The sequence below is a fragment of the Eptesicus fuscus genome, chromosome 12, assembly GCF_027574615.1.
Source record: "Eptesicus fuscus isolate TK198812 chromosome 12, DD_ASM_mEF_20220401, whole genome shotgun sequence".
Lineage (NCBI taxonomy): Eukaryota > Metazoa > Chordata > Mammalia > Chiroptera > Vespertilionidae > Eptesicus > Eptesicus fuscus.
This window is the reverse complement of record NC_072484.1, coordinates 34,186,300-34,208,258: the sequence shown is the minus strand read 5'-3', so window position 1 is coordinate 34,208,258 and position 21,959 is coordinate 34,186,300. Positions and strand designations below refer to the sequence as shown.

The 21,959-nt window shown below is 46.4% G+C and overlaps 1 long non-coding RNA gene and 1 other non-coding gene across 3 annotated transcripts; one reads left to right on the top strand and one right to left on the bottom strand.

The window, feature by feature from the left end:
- Positions 1 to 11,555: 11,555 nt before the first annotated feature.
- Positions 11,556 to 11,704, top strand: LOC114234498 (small nucleolar RNA SNORA57). Its single transcript, XR_003620708.2, has one exon. It is a non-coding gene; the product is annotated as a small nucleolar RNA SNORA57 (small nucleolar RNA).
- Positions 11,705 to 20,732: 9,028 nt separating this feature from the next.
- On the bottom strand, positions 20,733 to 21,658 carry LOC129150985 (uncharacterized). Of its 2 annotated transcripts, none has more exons than XR_008557783.1 (3): positions 21,576 to 21,658; positions 20,878 to 21,022; positions 20,733 to 20,771 (listed from the first exon to the last, which is right to left on the bottom strand). It is a non-coding gene; the product is annotated as an uncharacterized LOC129150985 (long non-coding RNA). The 2 variants fall into 2 exon arrangements; XR_008557782.1 differs by having other exon boundaries at positions 20,752 to 20,784.
- Positions 21,659 to 21,959: the final 301 nt, after the last annotated feature.

The window sequence follows — 21,959 nt, the reverse complement described above, 5'->3', positions numbered from 1 at the left end:
CGGAATCAAACCCAGAACTCTTCAGTCCACAGGCCGACACTCTATCCACTGAGCCAAACCGGCCAGGGTAATAAAATTGGTTTTAAAAAAATGGATTGCGCTTACAGTCTTTTTTTAGCAGATTTTCCACCTCTGCCTCAGTCCTCCTCAGGACACCTCAGTCCTAGATGCTGCTAAGGGATCATTACTGCTGTTATGTGAGTGATATGTGATCATTCCAGTAAGGGCTCTTTGTAAAAAAATTAAAAACAAATAATAAAACTTTATAAAATGATGTATGCATTTTTATAGTCTATCAGTTTGATATATCGAGGTCAATATGTTTCTCAATCTGCATTTATTTCATTAAAAATGTTAATGTCAAAAAATGGGGGCTATCATCACTAAAATGTTTACAACACTTGGACCCCTGGTTTCATTTCTAGGATGTGATTCTAAGGAAATAATTTGAAACACAATAAAAGGATTTTATATACAAAGTATATTTTAATCACAGCATTGTGATGTGGAAGTAAAAAATTAAAAACCACCCAAATGTCTAACAAGGGAATGATCAGTAAATTGCTCAGACAATGGTGTATCATACAATCGGTAAAAGTAAATTCATGTTTGCAAAGAGATTTTAATGGTAGGGAGGGATATTCCTGTAATAATGTTAAGTGGGGAGGGGGGAAGCAGGGCACCAAATTTTATATTCACTATGTACTCAATAATGCAAAAAGAATGAACAGGAAAGGCAGAAGTAAAAGTTAATGGTGGTTCTTTCTAGGAGGTGGGATTATGGGTCATTTTTTATCTTCTTTCTACTTTGCTATAAATGTACCAAGTTTTCAGCCCTGGCAGGTAGCTCAGCTGATTAGAGCACTGTCCCAGTACACCAAGGTTGTGAGTTCGAGCCCTAGTCAGAACACAAACAAGAGTCAACCAATGAATGCATAACTAAGTGGAAAAACAAATCCACGTCTCTCTCTCTCTCTCTCTCTCTCTCTCTCTCTCTCTCTCTCTCTCTCTCTCTTCCTCCCTCTCTAAAATCAATAAATTTTTTAAAATTTAATAAAATAAAGTTATGTATCCATCATGTGCCAAGCACTTTACCTCCATTATCTCCTTTCAGTCCCACAAAAAGCCCAAGATACCAGTATTACAGATGAGGAAGCTGGGGCTCAGAGAGGTGGCGAGACTTGCCTGAATTCACCAGCTGGAAAAGTGGCAGAGCAAAAACTCCAACACAGGTCTGCCTGCCTACCTGGGATGACAAGACACCTCCTACTTTATCAACAGCCAGAGTCGGCTCAAAGCCAGGCAGACAGGCAGACAGCACTGCCATTTCTGCTCTCAGCCCAGGCTGTGAGACCCGTGCCTGGCAGTCTATGGGGCAGTACACAGGCTGGCCTGCTTCACGTGCTCTCATTCATTTTGTCCTTATAAAAACTCTGTGAGGTGGTTCTATTATTTACCCATTTCACAGACAATGAAACAAAGAAAAGGGGGAGGAAATTACTTCCCCCATTTACATGGTTCATAGGGACTAGTCACTAAAACTTCAGGTGACCCCCAGGATGGGCTATGGATAAATCTTAACAGTATTCATCCTCCTGTGAGATAGACACTATTTTTCACAAGTCTACAATGGTATCATTCATAATATACACCATTATTTTATTACAACCAAAAAGAAAAAAAGTGCCACTGATTAAAAATATGGCATACCATCAATTGTAAGATACAACCCAATTTCAGAGATGTGACATGTGAAAAACTGTGCCTCTTAGGATCGATAGAGTATGTCATGTCCCCATTTTGCATATAAAAACACCAAGGCAACAAGAGTTAATGTTTTGCACAAAGTTACATAGCTAACAAGGAGCAGAACCAGGATTCAAACATAGGTCCATCTAATCCCAAAGCCTGGCTCTGAACCTCCTGCAGAATAATCTGCTGAGTTTTCACAGGTTGAGCACTGGACTGTGAATGGTGCCCCCGAAAGCTGTGAAGCGCCCATCCTGGGCAGCTGTAATGAGCTGTCCTCCTATACTTGTTCCACTGAGCCCAGCTGAGATAGTTGGGTTAGAATGATGAAGAACATTCCAGGAGGGCTAGGGATATACCACAAGCCAAAGCACCAGGAACAAGCATGAAGCATGGGGCTGGAAATCAGCCTGATTGTGGCAGAGGATATACACTGGGGAACCCAGGGAGATATGAGTCTATAGATGAAGTGGTTTTGAATAACAGGCCACCTGGGAAATGTTCTCAACTTCTCCTCAGGTCCTCCAGGGTTCAGTTTCTGGCATTTCCAGGTACCTGGGGCCAGATGACAAAGCAGGCTCCTTAAGCCTTACCCTGCTCTAAAATCTAAGACCTTGTCCACTGCTGCTCCCGCATCTGGGGGATCTTCCTGCAGTCTAGCAGAGATCAGGCATCCAGCTCACTCACTGCTTATCGGGTTTGCAGCTGAGCTATTGATATTCCTGCCATGATCCATCCTGGTGTCTTTATTTTCCCATTTTATTTTTCCCAATGCCATTGGGTGAGTTTTATCAAATACTAGAGGCCCAGTGCACAAAATTTGTGCACTGGTAGGGTCCCTAGCTGGTGCTGGCTATAGCCTCCCTCCCTTCCCCCTGCCACCTGCTGCTGCCAGGGCCTCCCTCCCTTCCCCTGGCCAGCCCCACCCCCTGGTCAAACTCCCAGATGAACTCCCAGTCAAGGGGACAATTTGCATACTATGCTTTTATTATATAGGATAAGATACAGATAGGTGTTAAATACATGACTTTATAATGTTTGACACCTAGAGAGGTTTAGGATGGTCCTTGGGAATGATATTCTGCTTCACACATTAAGCATATCCTGGATGTCCACAAGGTTTGGGAAGACAGCTGATAGAATTTATTTATTTTATTTTTTAAATATTTTTATTGATTTTTTTTACAGAGAGGAAGGGAGAGGGATAGAGAGTTAGAAACATCGATGAGAGAGAAACATCAATCAGCTGCCTCCTGCACACCCCCTACTGGGGATGTGCCCGCAACCAAGGTACATGCCCTTGACCGGAATCGAACCTGGGGCCCTTCAGTCCACAGGCCAACGCTCTATCCACTGAGCCAAACCCGTTAGGGCTATTTCTTTTCTTTTAAATTAACTTCACAGAGGAAGGGAGAGAAAGAGAAAGAGAGAGAGAGATAGAAACATCAGTGATGAGAATCATTGATCGGCTGCCTTCTGCATGTGCCCCCTGGGGATCAAGCCCACAAGCCAAGCATGTACCCTAACCTGGAATCGAACCAGTGACCTCTTGGTTCCTGGGTCAACACTTAACCACTGAGCCACATCCAGCTGGGTGGAATTTATTTCTGATCTTTTCTTCCACTCTCCATCATCCCCAAATCTCCACATTAGAGGCTGCCTGGCTGAGCAAGTTTCAGAAGCAGATATTTTTGAGGGGGAGTGGTATTACTCTGTCTGCCCTGCCACAACTCCCCACTGGGCGGAGGGTCTGTTCATTTGAAGTCCGGGCCTCAGGAACAATGAGGATATGGCTACATCTTTGGGTTCCACAAGAGTGGAGAAGGTCCCAGCAAAAAGGCAGTTTAGGCAGCACTTCTCATCATACCCTCTCTGGGACCTCATGTTCCCCCCAGCCATAGCCATTAAGTATATTATCTAGAACAAGCAATAGAAACCCATTCCACACTGGCTGTGATGGTTAATTTGATGTGTCAACTTGACTGGGTGAAGGGATGCTCAGAGAGAAACGCCATTTCTGGGTGGGTCTGGAAGGATGTTTCCAGGATTGATTAGCATCTGAATTAGTGAACTGAATAAAGTAGATGGCCCTCCCCAGTGTGGTGAGTATCATTCATTCTATTAAGGACCCAAACAGAACAAAAAGTGGGAGGAAGGGTTAATTTCTGCTTAAGCTGAGATAAGGAAAATGTACCTTGTTAAATGACCCTCTTGGGACCTAGAGGTCTGAACCCAGGATCAAGTGTGGCTTTTTAATAGAAGTCTTGAAAACATGGCCTGGGTCCTGCCAGGAAGTCCAGAGGAACCATGTCTCTCTCCTTCCCTGCAGTCTTCCCTCTTCTCAGCATCACTCCATGACCGGACATAGCCCACCTCATTCCCTGAAAACACCTTGAACACAGACAGTCATACGTAACCAGCTTTTACTGAGGGGTTTTTTGATAATGGAAAAGTTAGAATCCAATTAGGAAGCAACTTAAAATTGAGTACCAGGCATTTCTATTCTAAAAGATCTTTTAACTAGAACTCTCTGGGCCAAGATGCCAGCTGATTACAAACTTAGGACCCTGGGCTCACAGCCTCTCCGGCTCCAACTCAGCAGCCTGGAAAGAACCCTCAACAGAGCACTACAGATTTCCACTACCACCAGATCAGGTTTACCACATGAGATAAAACCATTCATCTAAACTTTAGACCCAAAATCAACAGATCATAGGGAGGGATCTTTAAGCTCCAAACTACTTTGAACCCACTGAAATAACTGAAACTTTACAGGGGACCTTACAGATAGATGACCAAATGAGCTGTGACAAATTCCAGAATTTCACTAGTCCCGGGGCGTTTCCTCTCAGCTCACAAAAATAGCTGCTACCCATCAGATGTCATCCGTCAACAACTAGTTAACTTACCTAATACCCTAGATGGCTGCTATCCCTAATGATGACAGTGGAGCCGCCCAGAGCAGTCTGAGTGTAGTTCTGTTGTCCCCTGTTCCTAAGACTAGCACTGGAGAATTTGAATGGCTATTGGATGTGCCAAGACAGTTAAGCGACAAAACCATCATGTCCATTTGCTCGCACACCTGTCCTTGGCCTGATCCTGATGGAATTGGAAGAAACTCTCTTCATTTTTCTTTTTCTCCTTTAAGGTATGTTTTTATTGATTTCAGAGAAAAGAAGGGAGAGGGGGAGAGAGATGGTAACATCAAGGATGACAGAGAATCATCCAGCCGCTGCCTTCTGCACACCCCCTACTGGGGCTTGAGCCTTCAACACGGGCATGCATCCGGATCAGGAATCAAACTGACCTCCTGGTTCACAGGTCAATGCTCAACCACTGCACAGCACCAGCTGGGCCTCCCTTCATTTTTCTGAAGAGGCAGTGCACTTCTCTGAATGTCTGTTATTATTATTGATCTTCTTTATGGCCAGAAATAAGGAATCCAATTTGATTAGGGGCTGATTTGGCCTCCAAAGCAAGATGTGTCAATACGACAGATGAGAATCGTGCAGGCACCAATTTGGTTAGAGTTGATCGAGCATATTCAGAGTGGTATCAAGACCCCTCACTCACCCTTCCTGTTGTCAGCTGCCTCCATCCTTTCTCTGCTGACCCCCAACTCAGATAGGGGTGATAAAGTAACAAATGAAGTCATTCCCAAGGCTTGGACATTCCACATCTCCATATCTAACCCCCCAACCCCCACCTCTCTCAGAAGTGGGAAGAGATGAAGTCAGACTAACTTGGGTTCAGATCCTTGCTCTACTATACCAGTACACCGTGGGACCTAGGGCAAGTCATTGCTCTGAGCCTCAGTTCCCTCATCTGTAAAATGAGGATATTAAATTGGCACCCCTTTAGGTTGCAATGGCAGCAACCCTGCCACATATTTTGTCTCTCAAACCCTCACGCTCTCATTCAGCCCTATCAAGCCTTTTTCAGGTCCCTCCAAAGTGCCACATCTCTTGCCCAATGGCCTTCTAGTCCAAGATAGCCTCATGGCTGGACTCTCCTGCCCTTTGTTCTTCACCTTTCAAGTATCAGCTTAGGAGTCACCTCCTTCAGGAAGCTTTCCTTTCCCCTCCCTCCCCACCCAGGCTGTGTCAAGGGCCCTAACTAGCTCTGGACCTCACAGTCCCCTGTGCTCCCATCACAATCCTCATGCCTCTGCCTTGCAATTATCTGCCTCCCCATTAGACTGTGAGCTCTGGGAAGACAGAGGCTTGGAGTCTCTTTTGTCTCTACAGCCTCAGTATCAGGCCTAGAATAGGCATCCAATGAATGAATAAACAAGTCTGTGGTGACAAGTTACTGCTCTGATTCCTATTGCTGTGTAACAAATTACCCTAAAACTTACTGGCATACAACTACTTAATTAGGCTCAGTGTGGATCAGGAACTCAGACAGGGCATGATAGGCGTGGCTTTTCTCTGCTCCATGTTGTCTGTGGCCTAGGCTGGGAAGATATGAGGCAACTCCAAGGAAGATGGGACATGAGCCCTTGCTTACATGGGGCTGAAACCAGGTGCCATGCAAACAAAAAATACAAGTAAAAGTAAGAATTCAAGTACAAATTTTAACAAGCTTCTAAGGCTGGTACAGGGATATGAACCCTGGAAACAGCAAACACATGGGAAATTTGCACCCATTCACAAACCTTTCTCTTCAGACTGCACTGGGTGAAAGATCAGAGAAAGCCTGCCTAGTGGTACAGGCTAGAGGTGGGGAGCAGTAGGAAGACAAATCCTGTCACCCTCAGTGCCTCTGCAACTAGGGAAAGAGAATAGAAAAATCCCTATACCAATGAGGGAGGGGCTGAATCACTGAGAAAGCCCCACCCCAAGACCCAAGGACAGAGTTTCTGTCTTAGACCTACGTGGTACCAGGACAACAGAGAACAGCGTTCCCACATACCTTCTACCCAGTGTCCTAGAGTTTAGCTCTACTCTGACTCTATCTACCTGGGAGATAGCATCAGATCCCACAGGTTAAGAAGAGGCTCAGCCCTTCAAGACTGCCCCCATTCAGACATCATTCTCAAATGCAGGTTGTTGCCTGTATTTCTGAACAACCAACTATAAACCAGGGTTCCCATGACTTTCTCCTCAGGTTTGATTAATTTGCTAGAGAAGTTAAGAGAAACATTGCTTACATTTACCAGTTTATTATAAAGGATACAAATGAAGAGCCAGATTAGGACATACATAGAGTAAGATTCAAATGGGTGCAGGAGCTTCTGTCCCCAAGGAACTGGGGTGTGTCAATCCTCCCAGCATGTGAGTATGTTCACCAATCTAGAAGCTCATGATGTTGTTCAAGAGTTTTCATAGAGCTTAATTTCCAACCCCAACACCCTTCCCAGAAGTGGGTGGGCGAAGCTGAAAGTTCCAACTCTCTAATCACTTCATCTTTCTGGTGATCAGCCCATCCTGCTAGGCTTTCCAAAAAGTCACTTGATTAAATAATTAGCTCAGGTGTGGTGAAAGAGGCTTGATATGAATGTCAGAAGACATTTTAAAAATATGTACATATTTTTTATTGATTTCAGAGAGGAAGGGAGAGGGAGAGAGAGAAACATCAATGATGAGAGAGAATCGTTGATCGGCTGTCTCCTGAATGCCCCCCACTGGGGATGGAGCCTGAAATCTAGGCATATCCCCTGACTGTGAATCGAACCATGAACTCCTGGTTCATAGGTCAACACTCAACCATTAAGCCACGCTGGCCGGGCCAGAAGACATTTTTATAGCTCTTATCACTTAGGAAATTCCAAGAGATTTAGGTATGAAATTAAGACCAAATATATATTTCTTACTATAAATCACAATAACCCATTCTAAAAAATTGAATAGCAAGTGTAACAAGAGTACAGAGGATGAGAAACGAGCTGAGGTCTACAGGGCTGTGTTTGTTGTTTATTATGTGGACAGAAGGGAGCCACGGAAGGATCTAAAAGGGGGGAAGGAGGAGGTGTGTGTGACATGACCAAATTTGTCAGTGGCCAGTACAGAGGGTGGTTTATAAGGGGCTGGGAGAGCAGCATTGAGAAGACAGGTGTGATCAATCAAAAAAAGTGCATTGCCACTGATCCAGGGTAGGTGGAGCAGAGTTGGAGGAGTGGAGGGACAATCAGAGAGGGGTGGGTTGGGATAGAAGGCAGAGCTAAGAAAGCCTCCTCTGTGGGGCAGGAGGGTGTCAGCCAGCTCAGAAGAGATGTGGATGTTAAACCTTGAGCCCCACTCAGTCACACTGGCCCTGATAAACCCCCACTTCTGCTCCAGTAGCCAGTCGTTATTCTTCCTATGTACAGCCTCCCTAATTGCTGAGAGATGAAGTGACTGGGTCTGCCCTCTTGCCATGGCTGACAAATGCCTGTCTGAGCAAGAGCCAGGGGGCTTGGGGAACAGGACAGATGGGGTCCTGTTCAGCTTCTCTACTCCCAGATTCCCCAGGTCATGCTGCTGCTGTGAACTTCGGGAACAACAACAAAAAAATCTTTGTGCTTAATGAGGCAGCCCAGTCATCCATCACACAAGGCCAATGCACTGTGACAAGGGAAAACCCAGCAGGCAAGAGTCAGGCCAGGATCCCTGAGTCAGGACAGGGTGAGAGCGGTGAGGGCTCAGCAGAAAGAACAAGGACTCAGTGCAGTTAAATCTGAACTGTAAGTCACCATACCTCTCTGAGCTGCAATTTCTTCACTTAAATAAATAACATTCTGTGTGGCAGATGTTACAAGTTAACAGCTTCACGCCCACTTGTTCTACTACCTTACTAAGAGAACAGCATTGTTTCCTGGTGGGAAAGAATGGGACCACCAAAAAATTCCCCGTTTCCCTTGCATCTAGGGGCCACCTGGACAATGTGATGTGACCTGGTTCTGGACAATGAGATAAGATAGAAGTCGTGGTGGGATTTCAAAGATGGGATGCCTTGAAGTGCAACAAGAAGGTAAATGTCATAGCCGGAGGGTGATGGAGTAGGAAAATCCAAGGTGTCTGAGTGCCTGGCAGCATCATAGGGCCATCACACCAGCCTGGGGCTGCCATATCTGGACTTCCAGTTGGAAAGAGTTGGGGTTTTAATGACTCTGTGAGGAGGAAAGATGAGGCTCTAGAGCTTGTGAGAGGCTGGCAGCTGAAACTAGGATTCCCTAGATAAAGCAGACGTTGGAAATGAGCTGTTTCTTCTGTGAAGGGAGACTGGATAACAACTGCCAATAATCCTAGGCTGTAACCTAGAACTGAGTTTCCTGCCCTGGGCCATGGAAGAAAAATCATCATCCAACATAAACTGAAATTAAACTCAGTATATGGGTTTGACAGTAGTCTGGACATAGCTGTTACCTAGAAGATTTATCTGAGGCCATTGCTCAGAATATAACACACAGAGAGATAAAGAGATGTGAAATATAAAAGAGAAGTTTAGCCCTAACTGGTTTGGCTCAGTGGATAGAGCGTCGGTCTGCGGACTGAAGGGTCCCAGGTTCGATTCCAGTCAAGGGCATGTACCTTGGTTGCAGGCACATCCCCAGTAGGGGGTGTGCAGGAGGCGGCTGATCAATGTTTCTCTCTCATCGATGTTTCTAAATTCTGCCACATAGAATATTATTTATTTAGGTGAAGAAATTGCAGCTCAGAGAGGTATGGTAATTTACAGTTCAGATTTAACTGCAGAGTCCAGCGGTCCAGAATTGTGAGAGGGATGTCCAACTCCTTTCCTCTCTATAAAAAAATCAATAAAATATATTTTTTTAAAAAGAGAAGTTTAAGCTGAAAGATGAAATGAGACAATCCATTATATGTATAATAGGAATTCCAGTAAGAGACAATAAAAGAACATGGGAAAGGCAATATATGAAAATACAATAGATAAGAATTTCCAGAATTGAAGAAAGACCTGAGTCCTCATAGAGTTCAAAGTGGGATAAATAAACAAATCAACACTTTACTGCAGTGAACAACATCCTATATAATAAAGAGGTAATATGCAAATTGACCCTCACACCCTCACAAGATGGCTGCCTACAACCAGGCCGGCAGGGGAGTTAGTGAGGGACTTACCAAACGACTGAACAAGCAGGCTGCATGGGGTGACCAGGCCAGCAAGGGGGTTAGTGAGGGACAACCAAAAGATTGAATAGCAGGCTGCGTGGGGCAACCAGGCCAGCAGGGGGGTTAGTGAGGGACGACCAAATGACTAAACAGCAGGCTGTGAGAAGCGACCAGGTTGGCAGGGGGTGCAGTTGGGGGCAACCAGGCCAGCAGGGGGGGGGGGGCAGTGAGGGGTGAATAGGCCAGCAGGGGGAGGGGGGGGAGTTGGGAGTGACCAGGCTGGCAGGGGGGGCAGTAAGGGATGACCAAGCCGGCAGGGGGGGGGCAGTTAGGAGAGACCAGGTCGGCAGGGGGGGCAGTTAGGGGCAATCAGGCTGGCACGCAGAGGCAGTGAGGGGCTATCAGGCCGGCAGGTGGGGGCAGTTAGGGGTGACCAGGCAGGCAGGCAAGTGAGCAATTAGGAGCCAGCGGTCCAGAATTGTGAGAGGGATGTCCAACTGCCAGGATCGGGCCTAAACCGGCAGTCAGACATCCCCCGAGGGGTCCCAGATTGGAGAGGGTGCAGGCTGGGCTGAGGGGACCCACCCCCATGCACTAATTTCATGCACCAAGCCTCTAGTTAAGAATAAAAGAATATCTTTAAAGATGCCAGGGGGTGGGGGGGAGAAGATTCCCTTCAAAGAATCAACAATTTGAAAATTAAGCAAGCAGAGTTCTAATTAGGAACAATAGGAGCCTGAAAAGAATGGAATGATATTTCCAAACAAAGTGAAAAATTCTTGTTAGCCTAGAGTTCTATACCTAGCTAAACTGTCATTAGAGAATGAGACTAAAGTAAAGATGCTTCCAGACATGCATGAATAAGATAGGTTACTACTCATTGGCTCTTGCTGAAAATATTATTAAAGGGTGCACTTAAATAAGGAAAATGATGCCCTAGCCAGGTAGCTCAGTTGGTTAGAGCATAGCCTCCTTATGCCAAGGTTGTGGGTTCAATCCCCATTCTGGGCACATACAAGAATCAACTAATGAATGCATAAATAAGTGAAAGAACAGATCAATATTTCCCTCTCTCTCAAATCAATAAATAAAAATTTTTTATTTATAAAAAGAAGGAAAATGAACTCATGAGGAAGAAATGGAATGCAAGGTGCAGTGGTCAACAAAGCTTTGGTGAATCATGATGGAAAATCTAAATAAGTTTTATTGTAAAAAATAATACTAAAAATCAGGTTTTTTGTTTTTTAATATTATTTTAATAATATTAAAATTAATAATAAGTTTTATTATTATTATTATTTAATAATATTAAAATTAATAATAAGTTTTATTGTAAAAAATAATACTAAAAATCAGGTTTTTTGTTTTTTTATTATTTATTATAGAGAGAGAGGAAGGCAGAGGGATAGAGAGATAGAAACTTCACTGAGAGAGAAACATCATCTATCAGCTGCCTCTTGCATGCCTCCTACTGGGGATTGAGCTCAAAACCCAGGCATGTGCCTTGATTGGGAATTGAACCAGTGACCTCTTGGTTCATGGGTTAATGCTCAACCACTGAGCCACACTGGCTGGGTTCAAGTTTTTTAACTAAAATACTAAACAAAATAACAAAGGAGCTGGGACAAGGACGTTCAGAAGGAAAGCAATGCATTCTGAGATAATTTTTAAATAACTGTAGATTTTGTTAGAAATCTATAAAGTTAAACAAGTATGAAAATCAAGTGTAGCCTCTAAAATAACAAGTTTAACCTTCCCCTTCTTGGCGGGGGGCCAGACTGTGGCCTTGTTTTCCGTAATACAAAGAGGCAGAGGGAAAGGGCTCTGGCCCCCTCAGCATCATGTCTTTAGTACTGATGGTTTCCAGTCCACCAGTTCTATCCTCAAGCACTGGGACACCGGTAAAAAATAAAGCTTAAACTGGTTAAACATTAAACATGGCCATAAATTCATTATTCCTCTCATTACTTGATGGAGTCTATTTTTCCATCCCTTGAATCTGGGCTGTTCTGATGATCTGTTTTGTCCAAAAGAATGCAGAACTGAAGCTGTGTAACTTTCGAGGCTGGGCCTTAAGATAGATCAAAAGCTATTAGAACATTCCTTCTTGAAATCCAGCTCCCATGCTGTGAGGAAGTTCAAGCAGCAATGTGGAAAGGCTCAGTAGAGAAGAACCAAGCCCCCAACCAATAGCCCTAACTAAGCTCCCAGCTAGTGGCTAGCACAAATTGCCAGTCATATTAATGAGGCTTTTTAAAACCCTTTAGCTGTCTCATTGCCACAGTCACGTGAAGCAGAAGAATTAATAATTATTGTTTTAAGCCACTCACGTGTGATTTCAGGTTTGCTATGTTGCAAAAGATACCTGAAACAGAATAAAACTATTTATAACTTCCAAGCAAATAGATAAAATTAGCTAAATAAAGAAACCTTAATCTGAAAGGAGACTTGACTCTGGGTGGTGAACACACAATACAACATACAGATGATCCTATATAATAAAAGGCTAATATGCAAATCGACCAAACGGTGGAATGACTGGTCACTATGATGCGCACTGACCACCAGGGGGCAGATGCTCAATGCAGGAGCTGCCCCTTGGTGGTCAGTGTGCTCCCAAAGGGGTAGTGCCACTCAATCAGAAACTGGGTTCACATCTGGTCTCTCCCGCCTCCGCAGCAGTGCTAAGGATGTCTGACTGATGGCTTAGGCCCGCTCCCCGCGGGGAGCATGCCTAAACCATCAGCCGGACATTCCCTGAGGACTCCCGGACAGATAGAAGGTGCAAGTCTGGCTGAGGGAAGCCCCCCAAGTGCATGAATTTCATGCACTGGGCCTCTAGTGTATTATAAAATTGTATACCTGATATAATTTTATTAACCAATATCACCTCAATACATTTAAGAAAAATTAAAAAGAGCCCTGGCGGTGGTTAGAGTGAACAATGGTTAGAGTGTAGGCCCTGCACTGAAGGGTCATGGTTCGACTCCTGGTCAGGGGCACGTACCTCAGTTGCAGGTTTGCTCCCCACCCCTAGTCCATGTGTCTCTCTCACATTGATGTTTCTCTCTCCCTCCTCCCCTCCCTTCCACTCTCACTAAAAAAAAAAAAAAAAAGAAGAAGAAAATATCCTCGGGTGAGGATTAAAAATATATATTAAAAAGAAAAAACTTAATCCTAAAGGAAGCTCTAAAGAACAATTAAGAAACAGAGAACAGAAACTTCTTACAGCCCCACATTACCTCTCACCAAAGGCCTTTCTGGAAAAGTAATGAAGACTTGGGGTTACTATGATTTGGGCCAGACCTCATCCCTCCAGGTTTTCAGAGAGGCGAAGCCTGCCTGTAGGGATGCCATTTGAGGAATGAAAGTGTGTGTGTCCTTTCTCTGCTACTTCCTGGGCTCCCAGCTGCTGGCCACAGCCTGACAGCAGACCTGCTGAAACCCTCTGGCCTAATTAAAAAATCAAATCAAAAAAAGAAAGAAAACTTTTTATTACCCTTTGCTACTGGTGGAAAATAGTTTCAGGCATACTAGTAGAGGAGCATTCAGCTGGCTACTTCCCAGGCGTCAAAAATTAACAGCCACTACATTTTATTCTGAGGAATTAATGGAAAAATTTACAGGAGAGCGTAAAATGTAGGGGACAACATGAAGGACACAATTCTTCATTGGAGAACTCACTCCCTTACTTGCAACAAAGACACTGGTTTGGCCACCTGCTCTGTCCTGCAGCTGTAGGCTCATAGGAGACCGAACGCGTTATAGGGAACATGGAAAGGGAGATATTGGGGGAACTGGATGCAGCCTTGGTGGGAAGGTTCTAAAGCCTCCACTGCACAGAAATTCAAATCTTGTCTCTGTCCTGCCTTCCAGCCACTTCCTCTGCACCACTCAACCCTCCCTTCCCCCTGAGTGATTGCTGATGGTGAGAACATCAGACTCTGGCAGTAGGCCTGGGTTCTACTCCCGCTATACAGTGATGGGCTTGCTGCTGGTTCCTCTTGGGGGTCTCTATCTCTGTGAAATGGCCACAAGAACTCTGAGATCCCTCTAGATCCTGATATAAACCAAACTTGGTTTTTGTTTTCACATAAGAATCTGGGCTTTAGAGTCAGGCATAGCTGGGTTCAAATCCTAGTTCAGCCACTTATCAGCTTTATGGCCCTAAGCAAGTCACTCTCTGAGACTCAGTTTCCATTTTCTTTTCTTTTTTTCTTTTTAAATATTTTTATTGACTTCAGATAGGGAGAGGGAGAGAGAGAGAAACTTCAATGATGAGAATCATTGATCAGCTGCCTCCTGCATGCCCACTACTGGGGATCAAGCCCACAATCCAGGCATGTGCCCTTGACTAGAATTGAACCTGGGACCCTTCAGTCGGCAGGCCAATGCTCTATCCACTGAGCAAAACCAGCTAGGGCTCCATTTTCTTTTTTAAAGAAACTATTTTTTATTGATTTTAGAGAGAGGAAGAGAGAAAGAGTGAGAAACATCCATCAATTGCCTCCTAATGACATAGGCCCAAGACCCTTTTCCTGTTTCCACAAAAGAGCTCACTCTATAAAACCAGTGAGCAGTGAATACTTTACAGAAATCTCTGCAGGGGTGGGGCGGGGAGGGTTTATCTCACTCACTTCACAGTATATAACTGCAAATCCCCTTTAGAGTAAACACCAGTTACTCTCTAGGGAGTGGGATGGAGGTAGCAGAGGGAGCACAGGCAGGGTTTTTGGAAAGTAATTTAAGTTTATTTGGAAAAAAGCAGCACATAATTGATAACTATATTATGTCTGTTATTGTTCTTTATTTGAAATGTTTCTCAATCCAAAGTTTAAGCATTTAAATATATTTATTTTTAAAATAAATATTTATATTTTAATAACACTGGCAATTTCTCGGAGGAGCAGTAAGCCTGGAGTAAATCACACTCTTCCTGGGGTTTTTGTCCAGTTCACGGCCTCAGTGTCCCCTCCTTGCTGGCCACATCCTCACTCCTTCTCAAGTCCAGACCTTTCTTCAAACCACAAATGCTGTGGCCTCCTGGACATCTCCCCAGTGTCTCACCTCCCTCCCACTCAGGGGTCCCAACATGGACCAGAGCTGCTCCCCACTCCCCACCCCCAATCCCAACTGTGTGAGCTAGGGTCCTGCATGCCACCCTGGCCTTCCTCCCAGTCCAATATCTAACACTAATGATCTTACCTCTGAAACATCACTCAAATCTGCCCCCTGCTCTCCAGGTCTGCTACCCCACTCAGTCCAGGCCCTTGTCATTCCTCACCTCCTCCTCTAATCATTGCACAGCCGGAGTGAGCTTTCTAAACACTCCTATTCCTCCCACTGCTTCATCCTTTCACCTCTGAGGGCATCAGGACATCTACACTCCTCACCTGGCTCGAACACCTTCTAAAACCCAGCCTCTGTGGGTGTCTCCAGCCTGATCCTTCACCATTCCAAGCCTGAAGCTTTAGGCTCTGGTACAACCAAACTGCACAGGAGCCCTGCATGTCCCAGCTACTTCCTGCCGCCACACCTTTGCCCAAGTTGTGCCCTCTTCTTGGTGTGCCCTTTCCTCTCTCCATTTCTCTACCTTGTGGCCCCATCCCCAACATTCACATCCACAACATTTCCAGACCTTTTGCACATCACCTCTGTCACTCCTTCTAGCCCGGTTCAACCAATTAGCAACTCTGTTTGAAAACAAGGAATGAATACCTACTGAGCCAGACTGTGTCCTTGCCTTCAAAGAGTGCTGAGTCTAGAGAAAACAACAACAACAAAAAAAACACACAAAACAAAACAGACATAAACACAGATGATTAAAATCCTGTTTTGATGCTGGGATGAAGGACTTATATGGGACTGGATTCCAGAAGAAAGCCTAACACAGCCAGAGAGACAAAGGGTTCCTGGGGGAGGCCAGCTTTGAGTGGAGCCTAAAAGAGGAGGAGGTATTCAGCCAGCAGAGAAGAAAGGGTCAGCGCAATAGGCAGAGAGCACAGCATCCGCAAAGGCTAGGGTTGCACTTTCCAACAGGGGCCCAGCCCAGCCTCTAAAAATCTCCTTCCAGTGGCTTCTTTACATAAACCTGGCCTGAGTGCATTTCCAATTCTTCAGAGCACTGCCCAGAGAACAGCTCTCAATGAGGATAAAGATTTAGTTGGTTGTGAAGTGAAAGTCAGGCTGGGGTTGGGCACAAGGCGGAGAGAAGGCATGATAAAGACACAGGCAGAAGACAGCCATCATCCAGTCCCAGGGACCCTGAGCCAGTAGCTCCTATCAACTCAACGTTCCCCCAACAAAGGTGCCTCCCACAAACACATAGTGAGTGCCCGCCGTCTATGAGCCCGGTGCCAGGTGCTAGGATACAAGCACAAACAAGACCACAAAGGCCTTGCTGTCAGCCAGAGACGAAACGTCCCCGACAGGGACAGGCCAGAGGAACTGATGCTGAGGTGGCAGGAAGCCTGAGTAGGGAGAGCCCAGAGAAGACCCCTGACCCAACCTGGCTGGTGGAGGGGGGGTAGTGGGGAGCAAGAGAGGCAGGTAGAGACAGCTTCCAGGAGAAGAGGGTTGTAAAAAGGAAAGAGTGTGTGTGAAGATGCTCCTCAGCCATGCCCTGGGTGGGAACAGGCCTGCAGTCCTCAGGGGGGTTCAACCCCTGTGGCTCTGCCCCTCCTAGCCCTCAGCTCCTACCCCTGGCAGCCCACCCCAGACCTCTTGCTGCCCCTTGAGTTCTTGCCCCAGCAGACAGCTCTAGCGAGCCTCTTCCTTCCTTCAGGTCCACTTGACCACAGCCTCCTCCATGCAGCCCTCCCTGCCTACCCATATCCTGTCCAGCACAGAAAGGCCGGGAAACTGCCTAATCAGGCCCTGTAATGTGGCACGAGATGCCTGTCTGCCTTTCTAGTGGACCCCCATCTCTGCCAGAGCTCTTGGGAAAGCCTCTCCTCTCCCACAGGGAGGGGGCGATAACCCGCGCTCCTCCCCTAGGGCCAACAATTTACAATCCGATAGTTCTCCCTGGGTGTCTCTCGTCGCTTTTCTGCTTAAGGAGACAGAACAAAGGGTTAAGGGTGGGAGCAGAGAGCAGCTGGGTAACAGAATTTGCTGGACTGTCTTTTATAAGCCCTGAACGGTGTATCTGGCGCCAATTTTGACTGCGCTCTTTAAAATTAGAATGTGGGGTATTTGATGCCTTTGCCTATCGCTTTGGCCTCAGTTGTCACTGCTGGGGCAACAGGAAATTGTTCCACGCCTCATACTGGTATGTGTACAAAACTGTTCATTTGCCCTATTAGCTATAATTATGAAAATCTGGAAACACCACAAATGCCTAACAGTAGGGGAGAGCTATAAACTCCGTAAGAACAGGAACAACATCTTTGTTATTATTGTTATATCCCTAGTGCCTAATGTGGTTCCTAGCACATAGTAGGTGCTCAGGAAACATTTGTGGAAGGGAGGGAGGGAGGGAGGGAGGGAGGGAGGGAGGGAGGGAGGGAGGGAGAGAGGGAGGGAGGGAGGGAAGGAGGGAGGGAGGGAGGGAGGGAGGGAGGGAGGGAGGGAGGGAGGGAGGGGAAGGAAGAAGGAGGGAGGGGAAAAAAGAAAGAATAAACTTTGAAAGGATCTGCCAGAACCTGAGAAAGCAAACCCTCTGCCCTTTAGCCGAGCTAAAGATGATGTACTTGGGAGGAGGGAGGGCTGTTATTGTTCATTTCTAAAGTTCCATCAAATTACTCCAAAATTCAATTCCCTCTTGAATGTTGTTTCTTTTTTCATTTTCATCATCTCCATCTTTTTAACACTGGCTGTTGAATTTCACGTTTGGAGCAGTTGATTGAATTGTGGCTCTGGGGACTTGCAACAGTCACTTTAGACACTCGGAGTTCCACTCACGCAGCCACCACGCCAGCCGCCCTTTAGCTCCAGAGAAACCATCTCTTACGAGAGCCGATTATATTCTTACAGCCAAGAATGCCACACTCTAAAACACGGACTATAAAAATCAGAATTCTCCATCACCAATATGTGTCCAATGAAAATATAAAATGCCTCGTTAATGGGAAAAGGCTGATTGGAAAAATCCACACGCAGATGAAGTTCCATAGCTGATGTCACATGGGGCCCAAGCCTGGAAAAGGCTGGGAGCTCACCTACCCAGGGGCCAAAAGCCATCCAATGCCTCAGGTTCCTGTAGGCTCCCGCAGTCCTGCACAGGGAGTGGCAGCCAAGGGAGGCAGATGGAGGCAGGCATTCCTGTCCATTAAGCACCTTCTGTGTGCGAGGCACTGACCTTGTGGAATCCCGAGAACAATTCTGTGAACTGAAACTCATTCTCACCCACTTGCAGAGGGGGCTTCCTGCGGGGGTCTCAAAAAATGAAGGAGTTAGCTGGGGAAAGAGGAGGGCCCTGGAAAGGAATTACATGAAGAAGGAACAGCACGGACATAGGCAAGAGGCAATCAGTAGAATAAAAGCAGTTTGAAGTTTAAGTGCCATCAAGGCGAGGGGAAGAACAAGGTTGAGGGAAGTGGACAGGGGTCAAGAGTTTTGTAGACCTTGTTGGGTGGGGAAGGAACGACAGGCAAAACCCAGAAGCCTGGAGATGCCAAAGTGAGCTGTCAGTTATCTGGGCAAGAGATGATGGAGCCCGGAGCGATGTATCATGGTGATAAAGTCAACAGGACTGGGTGACTGAGTGGTTGCCCATGGAGGGTGAAGTGAGGAGTAGACTCAAGGATGACATCCAGATTCCATTCTCCAGCACTGATGGCGGGGCTGCCTCTGCCTTGGGGACCCATGGGCGGCACAGGTCAGGGCAAAGATACTACACTGCACTGTGGACATGCTGGGCTCATGGTGCTCACAAGATGTAAGAACCAGATGAGAGGGTCTGCCTCAGGAGCAGGTCTGGGCTCAATTTAGAGGTACAGCTCTCGGTTGCCAGCTTGGTGATAATCGCTAAAAACACAGAGCAGTGGGGTTCACCTAGAAAAGTGGGTGAGAGCCTGCAAATGAGCAGCCATGGGATTCATCTGTCCCATACACAAGTTTAGTTAGGTCTGCACAGCATTTTAAAAATATTAGAGCCAAATTTTAAAAATTAAGCACGCTCACTTAAAAATAGAAATCTCTGGCCCTAGCTGTTTGGCTCAGTGGATAGAGCGCTGGCCTGCAGACTGGATGGGGCCGGGTTCATTTCTGGTCAAGGGCACATACCTCATTGGCAGGCTCCTCCCCGGCCTGGGCCTTGGTCCCTGGTCGGGGCTCGTGCAAGAGGCAACCAATCGATGTTGGTTCACACCTAATGAAGCCCTGCCAGTTCCAATGTGTTTCTCTCACATTGATATTTCTCTCTGGCTTTCCCTCTCTCTTCCACTCTCTCTAAAAATCAATGGAAAAATATCCTCGGGTGAGGATTAAAAATATGAATCTCTGGCTTCTCTTGGAAAATCAGAAGATCTGGCAACATGGGCTAGAAACTCCTGAGAACAACCATTGCTCGAAGTAGCTAAGAAGTCATTTCTCCCTTAGACAGAGCATGTGCTTGCCCAATCACCACAGTCTCCATACCCCCCTATTGTCTTGCAGAATGTGAGGCTAAGTAGTTCTATTGTCAGTTATTGCACTTGCAATGATTTCTATGTTCCACACCTCTTTCAAATAAAGGGTAGTCTCTGAGAGTGTTTCAAGCGAAACAGAACATATATCATTGCAGATGCCAAGACAATTTCTTTGCCTTTAATATGCAAAACAAGGCAACACTGTCTTCTCTCATTCACAAGGGCTTGCTGGCAATGATTAGAGAACTCTAGAAAAAGAAAAGAGGAACGCATAGGAGAGAGAGATCAGACAGGGAGGGTGACATGGGAAGCTGTCAGGGAAGAGACTTTTTTTTCCATTTTTTTTTATTAAGGTATTATATGTGTACATATCTTACCATTGCCCCCCACCCACTCCCATACATGCCCTCACCCCCCAGTGTTTTGCGTCCATTGGTTATGCTTATATGCATGCATACAAGTCCTTCGGTTGATCTCTTATCTCCCACACCTCTCCCTAAAGGAAGAGACTTTTAAGGAGGGTGTGATCCGCAATATCTAATGCTAACAGGAAGTTGAGTGACACAGGCATGAAGAGTTGGTGACATACAAGTACATGCAAGGCCATACAGGAACATGTGTGCAGGTCCACCTACATTCATGTGTACATGTCTTTGCACACAGTGAGACATGTGTGCGCACACAAAGAATACAATAAAGGGCTGTGCACATGTGAGCATGTACATGAACACACACATGCAGGCAGGAGACACGTGTACTCAAGCACAAAGGTATCCGTGTCTGCACAGACACAGGCACACAGGCACACTGTGTTCACAGAGCCGCCCAGATCTGTGCATACTCCCAGAGATACATGCTCACACCTAATGAAGCCCTGCCAGTTCCAAACCAGCAACTTGTAACTAAATAAATATGATAAACAACTCCCCTCCAGATGGCTCCACATGCACACCCACTCCTCCCGCTGGGAGGGATGGCACATTCTATGCCAATAAATCCTCCTGTTTGAAAACATTTACCTTCCTAATTGGCCTGTTATGGGTAAAATATGTTTCTGGGTAACACTCTGCCAGAAAGGGATTCTGAGATGCCCGCCCACCTCAGAGACAGGACCTGGGTGCCAGGGAGGTTCCGCTTGACCCACTCACAGAGAAAAGACACAAAGGGGGAGCATCTCAGTACTTACTGCCAGGGCAGCTCCCCCGGTGGCTCTTTCTTCCCTCCCGCTCCGTTTCTTTCTTTGGCTCCACACTGCACACAGCACAGACCAGTCCTCTGCTTCTCACTTTCATTTCTCTGGCAGCATGCCTGCAAGGTGTGACGACTACGATAACCCCGTGATGGGCTGAATGAAGGGTGGTCCCCACAAAAGGTATGTCCACATCCAAATCCCTGGAACCTGTGAATGTGACCTTATTTGAAAATAAAATTAAATTAAGGGTCTTAAGATGATATCATCCTGGGTTACCCAGGTGGGCCCCAAATCTAATGATCAGTGTCCTTACAGGAGACAGGAGAAGGTGATATGAAGGCAGAGCAGAGGTTGGAGGCTCCCAGCCAAGGAACGCCAAGGCTTGCTAGCGAAGAAGGCAAGGGAGGATTCTCCCTCAGAGCCCTGCTGACATCTTGATTTTGGACTTCTGTCCTGATCTGTGGGAGAACAGACTCCTATTACCTGAAGCCACTTCATTTGTGGTGAATTGCTGCAGCAGCCTCAGGAAGCTGATACACTCCCGCTTTCATGGGGGGAGTGACTGCACAGAGCTGGGGCTCAGGCTCACATTTGCTCTTTACTCTGGCACCTCACAGGTCTGGAAGGAGATCCACAGTAGAGATGGAGAAGCTGAGGCCCAAAAAAGGGCAGGGTGTCATCTAGTGGCAAGGGAGGGACCTAGGACACTGACCCTCCTCGTGCTACACCCCGGCAGTTTCCTCACCAAGAGCAGAGTGGGCAAGATGCGCCGCACAGGACAGCCCTGAGGTGAGGTTCCCCCTCACGAACCAATTCTGGGATCCATGGAGGAAGGACCGAAAAGAGACCCCTCACGGGTGCCGTTTTCCCGGGGGTAAATCAATAAGATCCCTCATAGCCGTTCTCTACCGGACGCTGGGACCACCACCTCTCCATCCATAGGCCCCACCCCCACACAGGAAGGTGTGCACCTACCTCTATTCCCTCGCTGAGGTGGGAGAAGGAACATACCTGCCATAAAGGGCTCCTTGTGGTTAATTGGGCCCAAAGCAATAACCAGAGCCCAGCAGCCATTGCTGACAGAGGCCTCTCACCACACTCTGTCGCTTGCACGCACGCACGCACGCACGCACGCACGCACGCACGCACGCACGCACGCATATAGCCTCCCAGGAAAAGCCCCAGGCTGAGCCACCAGCCTTTTACCGTGTTCCTGCTGTGTCAGCCGGCTCTTATAAGGGAGCGGTGTGTCTTTCAACCAATGGACTGAGACCTGCCCTGTCCAATCTGAACTGCACAGCTGTAGCCTCATTTGCATCTTTATTGACCAATCAGAGGAGCTCTATAATGACCAATCAGAACGTGTGATTCTCACCTATCAAGACTGTTATTTGG